The sequence below is a fragment of the Pleurodeles waltl genome, chromosome 2_2, assembly GCF_031143425.1.
Source record: "Pleurodeles waltl isolate 20211129_DDA chromosome 2_2, aPleWal1.hap1.20221129, whole genome shotgun sequence".
Lineage (NCBI taxonomy): Eukaryota > Metazoa > Chordata > Amphibia > Caudata > Salamandridae > Pleurodeles > Pleurodeles waltl.
In genome coordinates this window covers 190,984,048-190,997,289 of record NC_090439.1, presented here as the reverse complement: position 1 = coordinate 190,997,289, position 13,242 = coordinate 190,984,048, and the positions used below count along the sequence as shown (strand labels likewise).

Genomic DNA, 13,242 nt, shown 5'->3' with positions numbered 1-13,242 from the left:
TTCCCTGGAATTGAACAGTGGAGCCCAAGAGTGTGGCGTAGTGCAGGGGGCTTCTGTGTCTGTCGTGTCCGCCAACGGTAGCAGTAATGCATGCACTCAACATGTCTTTCTTCTGTGGTCTCCCCCTTTTTGTGGTCTCCCTGTTCTTGTGTGCATTATCATCATCAGGCGGAGGAGCAGTGGCACCGGAGCACGAGGGCGCTGAATCCCACATGGCCCTGGAGGGCGAAACTACGGACTCGGAATTCACCAGTGGGACGGAGGGCGAGGGGAGCTCAACGGCGGGGACAGGAGCTGACACCAGCGACACGGACTCGTCCTCTGATGGGAGCTCCCTTGTGGTGGCGGCAACATCTGTGCCCCTGCATCTACAGGCACAGCCGCCACCCCCCTACCAGCACTGACCTCCAAGCAGCCCCTCAACCTTTGCCCCATGCCCGCTCACCCAGGAGGGTGGGCATCACCTTCGCCCCAGGCACCTCAGGCCCTGCCCCAGTCACCCCTGCTGCCCTCAGTGAGGAGGCCATTGACCTCCTCAGGTCCCTCACTGTTGGGCAGTCTACCATTTTGAATGCCATCCAGTGTGTAGAAAGGCAGTTGCAACAAACAAATGTATTCGTGGAGGGCATTCATTCTGGTCAGGCGGCCCTTCATCGAGCTTTTCAAACTCTGGCCTCAGCACTGATGGCAGCCATTGTCCCTGTCTCTAGACTCCCCCCTCCAACTTCCTCCACCCAGACCCAATCTCCTGTACCCCAGCCTATCCCAAGCACACCTTCAGATCAGCATGCACACACGTCAACACACAAGGGAAGCTCAGGCAGACATAAGCCACCACACATCCCACAGGCACTCACGCAAGCATCACACACATGCAGACACACCAACATCCACTGCCTCCACTGTGTCCCCCTCCTCCTCGTCTCCCTCCTCCCTCCCAGTCTCGTCTCCACTCACACCTGCATGCACTACATCAACAGCCACTACTGCCATCACCAGCACACACACCACCACACCCCGCTCACGTGCAGTCACCACCCCACTACCATTCACACGTCCCCTGTGTCCTCTCGCAGTGTGTCTGTGACGCCCCCTCCCAAGATACACAACGCAGGCACACACACACCCAAAAGCCATCCGCCTCACGACAGCCTCCAGCACATGCACCTTCACCCAAAGTCAGAAAACGAACACCTCCTACAACCACAACCTCTTCCTCCACTCCCAAACCCCCTCCAGCTACCTGCCCCAGTGTCTCCCAAAAACTTTTCCTGTCCAACCTTGACCTCTTTCCCACACCTCCCCCACCCCATCCGTCTCCTAGGTCCCGAACTAGCACCTCAGCCACAACATCTCTGGGACCAGTGGTGCCTCTAGTCACCGGAATCTGGAGTGCACCGGCCACCAGGGCAGCCAGTGTGGCACGGAGCCACAGCACAGACAGTCCCCCACCTGTGAAGCATCAAAGGTTGGCCAGTGCCCTCGCGGGAGAGGGGGAAGACTCCAGCCACCAAAGCCGCTCCCAGGGGTCACGGGAGTGTGGAGTCAGCTGCGACACCTTCCAAGGTGGGGAAGGGACACAAAAAACCAGGAAAGTCTGGGAAGAGCAGCACGGCGGAGGAGACCGCCATCATCCCCGCTGCCCAGGAGGCCACCGACATCATCCCCGCTGGGCCAGAGAGGACCGCCAGTACAAGCCCCGCTGGGCTAGAGAGGACCGGAGGACCGCTAGCACAAGCCCCGCTGGGACAGAGAGGACCGCCAGCACAAGCCCTGCTGGGCCAGAGAGGACCACCAGCACAAGCCCCGCTGGGCTAGAGAGGACCGCCAGCACAAGCCCCGCTGGGACAAAGAGGACCGCTAGCAGCTGAGTCACTGCAAAGGAGCCCGCAGCTCCAAGCACCGCTGAACAGGGCACCGCCGCCTCAAGCACCGCTGAACAATGCACCGCAGACTCAAGCACCGCTGAACAGGGCATCGCTGCCTCAAGCATCGCTGAACAGGGCACCGCCGCCTCAAGCACCGCTGAACAGGGCACTGCTGCCTCAAGCATCGCTGAACAGGGCACCGCCGCCTCAAGCACCGCTGAACAGGGCACTGCCGCCTCAAGCACCGCTGAACAGGGCACCGCCGCCTTAAGCACCGCTGAACAGGGCACCGCCGCCTCAAGCACCGCTGAACAGGGCACCGCCGCCTCAAGCACCGCTGAACAGGGCACCGCCGCCTCAAGCACCGCTGAACAGGGCACCGCCGCCTCAAGCACCGCTGAACAGGGCACCGCCGCCTTAAGCACCGCTGAACAGGGCACCGCCGCCTCAAGCACCGCTGAACAGGGCACCGCCGCCTCAAGCACCGCTGAACAGGGCACCGCCGCTCCAAGCACCGCTAAACAGGGCACCGCCGCCTCAAGCAGCGCTGGCCCATGAGCGCCAAGGGCACTGACGCTACTGAGTCCGTCACGGGCAGGATGAAGCACTCTGGGCACCAAGCCCCCTCCAGAACCAGTGGAGAGATACATCCACTACCACTGTCCTTAGCAGGATGAAGCACTCTGGGCACAAAGCCCCCTCCAGAACCAGTGGAAAGATACATCCACTACCTCTGTCCTTAGCAGGATGAAGCACTCTGGGCACAAAGCCCCCTCCAGAACCAGTGGAGACTGTTATCCACTTGAGAAACTGTGGCTTTGCACTCCCCAGGATGGAACAGTGGGCAACCCACCCACTTGTTAGACTTGAGAGACTGTGGCTTTGCACTCCCCAGGATTGAACAGTGGGCAACCCACCCACTGTAGAGACTTGTGAGACTGTGTCTTTGCACTCCCCAGGATGGAACAGTGGGCAACCCACCCACTGAAGAGACTTGAGAGACTGTGGCTTTGTACTCCCCAGGATGGAACAGTGGGCAACCTACCCACTGTAGAGACTTGAGAGAGTGTGGCTTTGCACTCCCCAGGATGGAACAGTGGGCAACCCCCCCACTGTAGAGACTTGTGAGACTGTGGCTTTGCACTCCCCAGGATGGAACAGTGGGCAACCCACCCACTTGTTAGACTTGAGAGACTGTGGCTTTGCACTCCCCAGGATTGAACAGTGGGCATGTGGCCCTCTCGTGGATTTGGCGTCGTGCACTCCCTCCTTCCCGCTGAGGTGCCTGTTTTCTTGCTCTCTGATGCCCCTGCAGTGTTCTCTCCGTCATGGTCAGGGATTTTGTGTGGGCCTCGCCCATACCATGTGGGCCCAGTGTTCCACGGACTTCATTGGAGCACTACCTGGACTACTATGCTTGGTGTATATTTTGTTTATGGTGTATATGTATATTTTTGCCTACTTGATTTAAATATATTACAATGGTTCCACTAATTTCCTTTTGTCTTTACATTCTTCCGGGGGGTTTGGGGGGTGTGACTATAATGTATAAATATGTATTAGTGTGTGTGTTGTAGTGGGTGGGGGTGTTGCATGTGTGTGTTCCTGTTTTTTCCCTTCCCCCTCCCCAGTGTCGTAGGTGCAGTATTCACTGTGATCTTTGCCGCCGGCGTTCGTGCTCCAGGTAGAGGAGCAGAAAGACTATCGCAGAGAGATTTTGGAGTTCCGGCTCCATGGTGTCCTAGTTCCTCGTGGGGTGTGTAGAGGTGAGCGTTTTCCCTTCCAATTCCTGTTTCCGCTGTGTTTTTATCTGCGGTGAATCTGCCCCGGCAAAGGTGGCGGATTGGCCTGTTGTGACACTGTGGGCGGTACTTTGTCTTCGCCTGTCTGTTGGCGGTGACCGCCAAGCTGTTTGTTTGTACCGCCGTGGCAGTCGGAGTGTTAAAGTGGCTGTCTTTGTTGGCGGTTTCCGCCACGGTCGTAATTGCTAAATTTTTTCCGCCGGCCTTTTGGCGGTCTTACCACTGCTTTAACACAGACCACCAGTGTTGTAATGACCACCATAGTTCTTTAGGATCCCCGGCAAGGGGAAATACGACCACATCAAAAAAAGTCATTGGCTCCCTCTGCAGCTCAGCCTATACACCTCATACAGTCTCACTGGCAGCTTGCCACTTATCCATGATCCTGCACCTTTAGCACTCCTCTCACACCTTTAAGCTGGATATTTCTGCTCCATGGGCAGACCCTTCTCCCTTCCTTTTCAGACTGGAAATGACCACATTTAGTGCATTTTAATGGCTCGACTGCAGAACTACCAGCCTCTTGCCTATCATCACCACTGTTAGCGCGCCTGGTCCTTAATAAGTAAACTTACAAGTGGAAGCACACAGGTCGATTAACCTTTTGATTTGCATGCAGCATCCTAACTAGGCTATGGCTGGTACTCTAATGATCAATACATAGCTCAATAAACATTAGTCCCCAATCAGCAATGAATTAAATGAATACAATGCCCAGTGACCCTCCAGTCATAAATAACCACAACTTGTTAAACGTTTTAGTGCTTTTATTTCCCTATTTGTTACAATACTAGGTCATATGATTAATTCAATGCAATTCAAATCAAATCAAAATAATTCCATATTAGTTATTATAAGGTGCCAAAAACATAATCTGACCAAAACTTCCATCAAAACATACTCTGATACATTAGTAAGATTCAATAGAAGGATCAAAGATAATAACTTTTCCCTATTCATTGAGTTCAGAAAAACAGTCCATCAATCAGATTGTCATATGAGGGAAACCTCATCTAGTCCAGATTAGCATTAGCATGTGGGACTTCATGCAAACAATTTAGAACAAGAATTTTGGAAAGACCATCTAGCTAAGAAAATTAATTAGACTACGCAGTTGGTACCTAGAAAACAAAGGCATAAAGTTATATTCGGTCACATTATCATATCTACCTATCCTCGGTATGGATCAGCAACAGAGTCAGTCTTCGTCCTTAGGTCATCAGTTGGTCAGCATCACATCAGACTCACAAAAGTATGAGCCCAGTGACAGAATCTCAAATTGCCTTAGCAACATCTAGCATCTGCATCTGGCAGATCCCTCTCCATCTGTCTAATCTCCTGTCTTCTACCCTCTGTCAGGTTGTTATATCGAAGTTACCCAGACTATCCCCCAATTAGTTATGACTATACCCAATAGTTGTTTTATTCCAAATCTATGAATTCTTATATTCCACAATTCTCATGTTGTTGATTGGTCTGCTTTACGATGTTCTCATCGTCCGGCTCGTCAGGTATTGAAAATGTTGCATCTTCTTCTCCAGTCACTGCCTTCATTGTTCAGGTCCTGGGAAAGTATACTCAGTGCGCGTTACACTCTTAGTTGCCACAATTCTAGTTTTATCATCTCCTGTCTGTCGGTTCACGTAGAGGTTTCAGCTAAGCAAATTTTATTAAACAATGAGCAGTTCACGGTTAGTTCAGCTTGTTAGCATTTTCCATTAAACACAAAGAAATACAGCTTCTGCATGAAGCATGATAAGACTAGGCCAATACATTAGCTAAGTTAAGGTCTACCATCATTACAAAACATAGGTTATATCTCTTAATATGACACATTATTACATTATTTTTATAGATTTTCCTATATTTCATGTATGCTAGTCATTTACTAGTACATTTGTGAATCTTGGTGGACAATCTCCATGGTCACAATTTCAAACGTGCACATTAATTTTCCTAAGTTAATCATTTTCTAACAGATTCATTATTTGAACATATAAACACTCATTAATAAATTTGATTTAAGTCAGTTTGTATTAACAATCCCTCCTCTGATGGCCAAATATGTCATCACACTATCTTTCCCCATCAACATTCTCATAATTCAGTTTCCTCAGCATTTTGTCTTCGTCTCAAATTTTCCCTATGGATTCTTTCTCTGTTTCGTTCTTCGCTCCTCTGATTATTTTTAGACTTTTTCAATGTAATCTTTTGGCACAATTTACAGAATCCCCATTTTCCTAATATACAAGCAATTACAATCACTATTCCCTGGATGATTTTTAGTTCCGTTCCAAATGTTACTAAGCCAATTCCCCACTTGAAGCAAATCCTTCTCCTACCTTTTCCCACCCACCTGGTTCTTTCGATTCCTTCAAGTCACTACTTGAGTTAGTCAGTAAGTCTCTTATCTCCTTACTATTGTTAGGAATTTATGTGCAGCAATGCCTAGGGTTAATCATTTTACAGACTCCGCCGTCCTTCGCTAGAAGGAAGTCTAAAGCAAGACGATTTTTAAGAGTCATAGCTCTATCCGCAGCCAATTCAGTATCAATCAGGAGTATTGCCCTTGTAAAATTTGTCAGCATGTTATCCACAATAGTAGCCAACTTTCAAATCTTGATCGAATTCAGGATGACTCCCAATGAAGGAATCACTGCACCAAATATATCTCCCACTATCACAGGAGAAGATTTCCTCCTCTGTCTCGTATGATGTAATTCAGTCAGTTTTGGAAACTTTTTAAGTCCTGTATCTGGTAAATCTTTGGGAACACTATTCCTAAATAACATGTCCCATAACATCCACTTGGAAGACGGTAATAAGCATTAAGTCCACAAGTATAGTATGTACCTGGAATTGCAGGGTCCTGACCATTCAGCATAAAAGTGCATTTACTCTGAAACAAAAACACATGCCTACATTCACTTGTTCCCACAAATAAAGTGTCAGTGTGCAATTTTGGCCCATATGCACAAAGCTTCCCTACATGTAATGCATCTAAAGCTAATTTTCCTTGTGTCTTAATTGCAGTGTAAGCATAATCATTTTTGTAAGTCCTTTTCTCTAAGACTTTTTCTGATTTCTCCTTTAATGCTTTTCTCCTATCGTCAGTATGCCCTAAGAAGCTTTTCTCTAAAGGTGTAAGCAAGCATGTCAAATTGTTTCTATGAGCATAAGCAGTCTCAAAGATTAGTGTAGGCTCAAAGAATCCTCTAACCAATACTATGTCTTGATCCTTAGCTACTCTACTCAAATACCTAATGATAGGAACAAACAAAAACACTACATCATAATTGGAATAAAAATACTGAATATAGTCCTGATCACAGAACCATGTTGGTAGCAGACTACTTATCCTGTACGGTTAATGGAAGATTATGGTACGTAACTCCTTCCTCTACTCACGAAAGAATTTGCGTACACACAAGACAGTGCCTTGCATTCATCGTCTCAACATACTCACTCAACAACCGTAAGAAGACATTAGAAGAAAGTTCTCCTTGAGCATTAGTATAATCATGCAAATATTTCTCATCTGACTTAAACTTCTCCAGTGGTTTCAAAAGCAGTAGTATAGATGGCTCCTTTTGCATCAAGAACAGACATACCCACAAACACTACTATAAACAAAATCCCACACATAATTGCCAATCCAGTGCTTATATATTTACAGCGTTTATCATCCCTAACCTGATTATTGAACTCCGCCATGATCTGTAAAGAATAAGAAAGCAGAAGTAACTTAGAAAAGTGCAGCAAAAATCTAAAATCAAAATTCTTCTTTCAGCAGCTTAGTTTCACATCCAGGAACTCTTCTCCTTGTCAAAATCGTTAAGCAGTTTGTCACATCCAGTTTCCAAATGTCAAATCAGGTTATCAATGTCTTTTCCAGTTGGCTTTCAATAGTATCTTTTTCTCAAACTAATTCTTAGATAATTTTCAGCAGCTCATTTCCTTTTGCTTATCTTTAGCTTACATCAAAGTAATGACCCGGAACTTCCCTATCAAAACAAAAGGACATAAACTTGTGCTGCCATTTGTTTGTAGCTGCGTATGCCCATTCAGGACCTGCGTATCTTCGACTTGTTATTCTCTTTCTTTTCAACTTTCAGTCACTGCTCAATTCTCCTTCACTTAATTCTTCTTTTCTCGTAGTATCTGCTTCTTCCTCTATTGTTTGATCAATAACCACTTCCTTTCTTTACTCTACTTGTGACTCAGGCCAATTATCTCCCTTCCTCAAACCTTCTGTCAATATTTTTCTCAGGAGTGGACTTTTCTCCTTTTTGTTTTCTATGGTGTTTTCTCTTGATGGACCTGCAACAGGCTCAGGAGGAGTTAAATCACCTTGACTTTGATCCAACTCTACTCCCTCACCTTCTTGGTCTGGCACTTGTTCTGTTTGTCTCTCAGAACCGTTTACTTCTGGGAGAACCCCTGCTGTGCTAGGTTCCCCTGTTGTATCTGTTGAGATTGATTCTCCAGCATCCTCCTGTAATTCTTCACTTTCGTCTCTTACAGGGGTAATTGAACCATCCTACACAAGTTCTCATTCAATTTCAGGTTCTCCTTGCTCCTTTTCTGGTTCAGGTGCTGCAACTTGTTACACAATTGTTGGTGCTCCCAACAATGCTTCTTCATGATAGTGGAAATGCCACTTTCTTCGTGTGACTTGTGTGAGTCCTGCACACTTTACAGCCGTCGTGATTGTCAGAATCAGCTGGTATGGTCCCCGACAACGAGGCTCCAAACACATCTTGCGTACGTGCTTGCAGACAACAACCCAATCCCCAGCTTTCAGGTTGTGCCCAGGATCGTGAATTGGTGGCAGTGTGGCGGCCTCCACCTGCTGAGGAAAAGAGCGAACCACATCAGCCAGACCCTTGCAGTAGTCCAACACCATATCATCTGTAATATTGACAAGTGCATTGGCTGAAACTGCTGGTAATCTCATTGCCCTATCCATAAGGGTCTCATGGGGCGACAGTCCTGTCTTCTTGTTGGGTGTATTTCTCATTGACATCAACACCAAAGGCAAAGCATCTGGCCATTTCAAATTCGAAGCTGCACACATCTTGGCAGTTCATGATTTTAAAGTACCATTCATCTGCTCCACTAGTCCTGATGCTTCAGGGCGATAGTTACAATGCAATTTCTGCTCAATGTTTAGTGCTGCGCATAAAAGTTTAATCACCTTGTTATTGAAGTGCGTTCCCCTATCTGATTCTAAAAAGATAGGAAATCTGAAACAGGGTATCAACTCTCTAAGCAACAGCTTCGCTACTGTGAGGCTATCATTCCTTCTTGTAGGGTACGCTTCAATCCAATGACTAAAAATGCACCCAATCACCAACAGATACTTCAAACCTCCACACACAGGCATCTCAATGAAATCCAATTGCATTCTGCTGAATGGACCTCCTGCTCTTCCAATGTGGCTCAAGTTTACCACGGTCCCTTTTCCCGCATTCAACTCCTGACAAATAACACAGCGATGACATACTGCTTCTGCGGCTTGTCTAAACTTCGGGTTAAACCAATTGATTTTGAACAAACAAATCATGGCATCCCTTCCAATGTGTGCCTGACCATGGTAATATCTTGCCATTTGTGATGATAAACTAATTGGCAGAACCATTTGACCCTCTTCTGATACCTATAGCTCATCCTGTCTCTGCATGCATTTCATTTTTAACCACAATCTTTTCTCCTCCTTGTCAACATTACTCTGCAAATTTTTCAACTCTTCCATTGTGTCAATCATTTTTAATGTATAACTTGTACAAGTGGTGTCTTCTTCAGACATCAGTTCCCATTTGTCTTTGAACGATATACAGTTCAATGCGCAAAACCTTGCGACTTGATCCGAATATCCATTTCCCAGTGACACGTAGTTCTGTGATTTTAGATGTGCACTGCATTTTACCATGGCAATTTCTTCAGGCAATTGTATTGCATTCAACAATTCTTTTATTCGTTTGCCATTTCTTACTGGTGAACCAGTAGAGGTCAGGAAACCTCTTTGCGACCACAATTGACAAAAATCATGAACAATTCCAAATCCGTATTGGCTACCTGTATAGATAGTGACTTTTAATCTTGTAGACACATGGCACGCTCTAGTAAGAGCAACCAGTTCTGCTACTTTTGCAGAATATAACCCTCAAAGCCAAGAAGCTTCTAAAGTACCTGTAATTGTGCACACGGCACAGCCTGCTCTCAATGTCCCTGTACCATCTCTGAGACATGAACTATCAACAAAAACAATTTGATCATTTTCTTCCAATTGAGTATCTGTGATGTCAGGTCTTGGTTTTGTGCACAACTCAGTTACCTCGAGGCAATCATGCTCCATGTCTTCTTCTTTTTCAATTTCAACAGTATCACTTGGAAGTAAAGTTGCCAGATTCAGCACTGTACATCTTTTCAGTGTTAGATTTGGAGCACCTAAAATGCTCGTCTCATACCTTGTCAGTCTGGCACCAGTCAAATACTGTGTTTTTGTCCTTGTCAGTAAAATCTCAACCGAGTGAGGGACCATTACCATCACTACTCCCTCACATTGTGAAAGGCTTTGACCAACTGCGGCAACTTCACACAAACAGCTGGGTAATGCTGCTACAACTGGGTTCAATGTAGCTGAAAATAGGCTACTGGGCAATAAGCACCTCCACAGACCTGTGTCAAGACAGACAAAGAACAAGCATCACGTTCATGACAAAACAATGTGAATGGCTTTGTGTAGTCAGGCGTACCCAACGCTAGAGCTCTGCACAAACTCTCTCTCAACTCAGTGGACTGTTTCTTCTGTTCATTATCTAATGATATGGGATCAGTGACATCCTTATGCGTCAGTTTCTGCAATGGCTTTAAAATCTCAGCAAAAGTTGGGATCCACTGATGACAATAACCTACCATTCCCAGAAACATCCTGACATCTCTCTGTGAAGTCGGGGAACTTCTCTGCAATATCATTGTAATCCTTTCTCTGGAAATTCTCCTTGACCCTTTCTCAATTTGATGACTCAGATATTTCACCGACTTCTGATAGTATTGTAATTTCAATGGTGAAACTTTATGACCAGATTTTCCCAGATGATTCAATAGGGCAATCGAGTCGTACTTGCACTTGTCCCTTGTTTTGGAGGCAATGAACAAGTCATTGATGTATTGTACCAGAGTCGATTGATATGGCAATTCCAATGACTCCAGGTTCTTTTTCAGGATCTGGTTAAACAAGGTTGGTGACTCTGTGTACCCTTGAGGAAGCCTGCACCTACTATAGACTCTGTCTAAGAATTTGAAACTAAAAAGAAACTGACTATTCTCATGAAGAGGTACAGAAAAGAAGGCTTGTGAGAAGTCAACCACTGTGAAACATTCTGCATCACATGGAATCTGGAACATTATTACTGCTGGATTTGGCACCACAGGACAGTACTTGACCACTATGTCATTTACCTTCCTCAAATCTTGCACAATTCGTACCTTTCCACACAGCTTTTTCAAACCCATTAGAGTTGAATTACATGGGCTGTTTAGCACTTCTTTCAAAACTCCCTGCTTCACAAAATCTCCAATTATCTGTGCTACTTCCATCAAGACATCTTGTGGCATGTTGTACTGTGAAAGCTGCAGAAACACTACATTCAGCTTCAAAGTAATCTTAATCGGCTCCACTCCCTTGATCAAACACACTTCTTTGCCTTTTAGATCCCACACATTTTCTTGTACTGTTCCCTGCAAATCTGAATGAAGCTCTTTTACTGTAAACATTGGCAAAAGTTCAATCAATGGGTACTCTTCAGTGTTAGTGTCATTTTCAGTTTCTTGAGTTAGTTCTTCTTCATCATCACTATTTGTTTAATCTCTATCCAAGCAGTTGAGCAAGAGATCGAACATTTAGTCTTGCAGAATAAGTCCCTTCCCAGTAGGGATACTGGACTGGAATCGCAGACTACAAACCTATGCAGTCCCCGTAAGTTGCCAATCTCAACTTGTACTGGATCTGTGATCGGATTTGTCAAATGCTTATTCGCTACCCCCACAACCTGAACGGTCCTTCCAGAAAGAGGTAAATTTGGAACTTCTACACGGCAGAGCGTGTAGCTCCCGTGTCCACCAGAAATGATACCTTGTGACCAATCACTCTTCCCTTCACGAAAGGTCCTCTCTGATCCACCTCTGGGGATGCTGCAAGCATGCATTGCTCCTCATCCAAACTATCACTCATCCAATCACCATTTATTTCATTCTCACTTTGTAATGGAAATTGGTGCACGGTTTTATTACTCCTGTCTTGCCTCTGACCCGTGACCTGTTGAGTAAGGATCACCAGTTGCTGCTCCATCAGGGCTTGAGGTATTTGCATTTGCTGTCTAGGTACCATAGGAACCTGCTGCTGCACTGGTTGTAACTGTGTCAACTGTGCACGAGGCATTTGCACCTGCTGCGTGGGTTGAAAATTGAGCATCTGATTCGTATTATTCTGAAAATGTGGAGTAAGATCTCTCATTCTTGGGAATTTTACATTTTTAAATGTATTGACCTTACCACTTTGCTGAACAACACCTTCCTGCACCCTCATCAGACACTCACGCTTCCAGTGTCCCACAGCTCCGCAAATGTGACACGGTAACATCTTCCTCATCTCTTTCATATCATTTTGAACCACTACAGTATTCAGATCCGGACTGCTGAACAAAAGTCCCTTGCACTTCTGTTTGCGCTGCCCTAATCTGCATTACCATTGCTTTCTCCTCCAGCTTTTTCTGGTTCAACTCAATCTCATCACTACAGTATTTTGCATCCTGCAACACCTCATCAATTGGCTTTGCTTGCCAGCAAATCAAGTGACTCCTAGTCATCTCACCTATTTCAGGTCTCAATCCCTCGACAAACCTGAACACAAAATGCAACATGTCTTTTGGCTCAATCGCTTCCTTGGCACTGTACTCCTTGAATGCCTTTAACAATCTCCCATAGTATGCATGTATTGACACCTTTACCTCCTGTACTCTCCTGTCAATCCTTTGCCAATCAATATTTTTAGGCAAAATTCTCATCTTCAGGAATTCAATCACCTTATAATAATGCTTCATTATTTCAGGAGATGGTGCACTAGTCCTATCCCTTTCTGGTTCACTCATTGGCCAATCTACAGCTCTTTTGCATTCCACCCACAAATCAGCTGGAACTACTATTTCTAGTAAAGTACTCAGCTCTTCCCACAAACATTTTGAAAGCTTCACAAATCTATCTGTTTGCTAGTACCATTCGATCTGTTTCTCCCTCAATTTTAGATAATCATTTGTAAATGACAGAATGTCACTCCTGTGCCAAGGAACATGAACAAACTGCCCTGCTGGAATCTCCCTCATTGTTAAACTTTTCACTGGATCCTTATCTTTCTGTACACTTTCAGACCCTTCTTGTGAATCTCGTTTCCGTTTGTCCTTCTTCTTTGCCCATCTGCCTTCCCACTTTTCTAATGCTCCCAATATCTGTGCACTTTGCAATAATTCCTTAAGAGGCGCTTTCATTACGGCTGACCTCATGTGTTCAAAATC

At 45.6% G+C, this 13,242-nt stretch overlaps 1 protein-coding gene across 2 annotated transcripts in view; it reads right to left on the bottom strand.

The window, feature by feature from the left end:
• Positions 1–13,242, bottom strand: part of GABBR2 (gamma-aminobutyric acid type B receptor subunit 2) — a 3,493,747-nt gene that overhangs the window by 2,120,102 nt on the left and 1,360,403 nt on the right. The window lies entirely within an intron of this gene.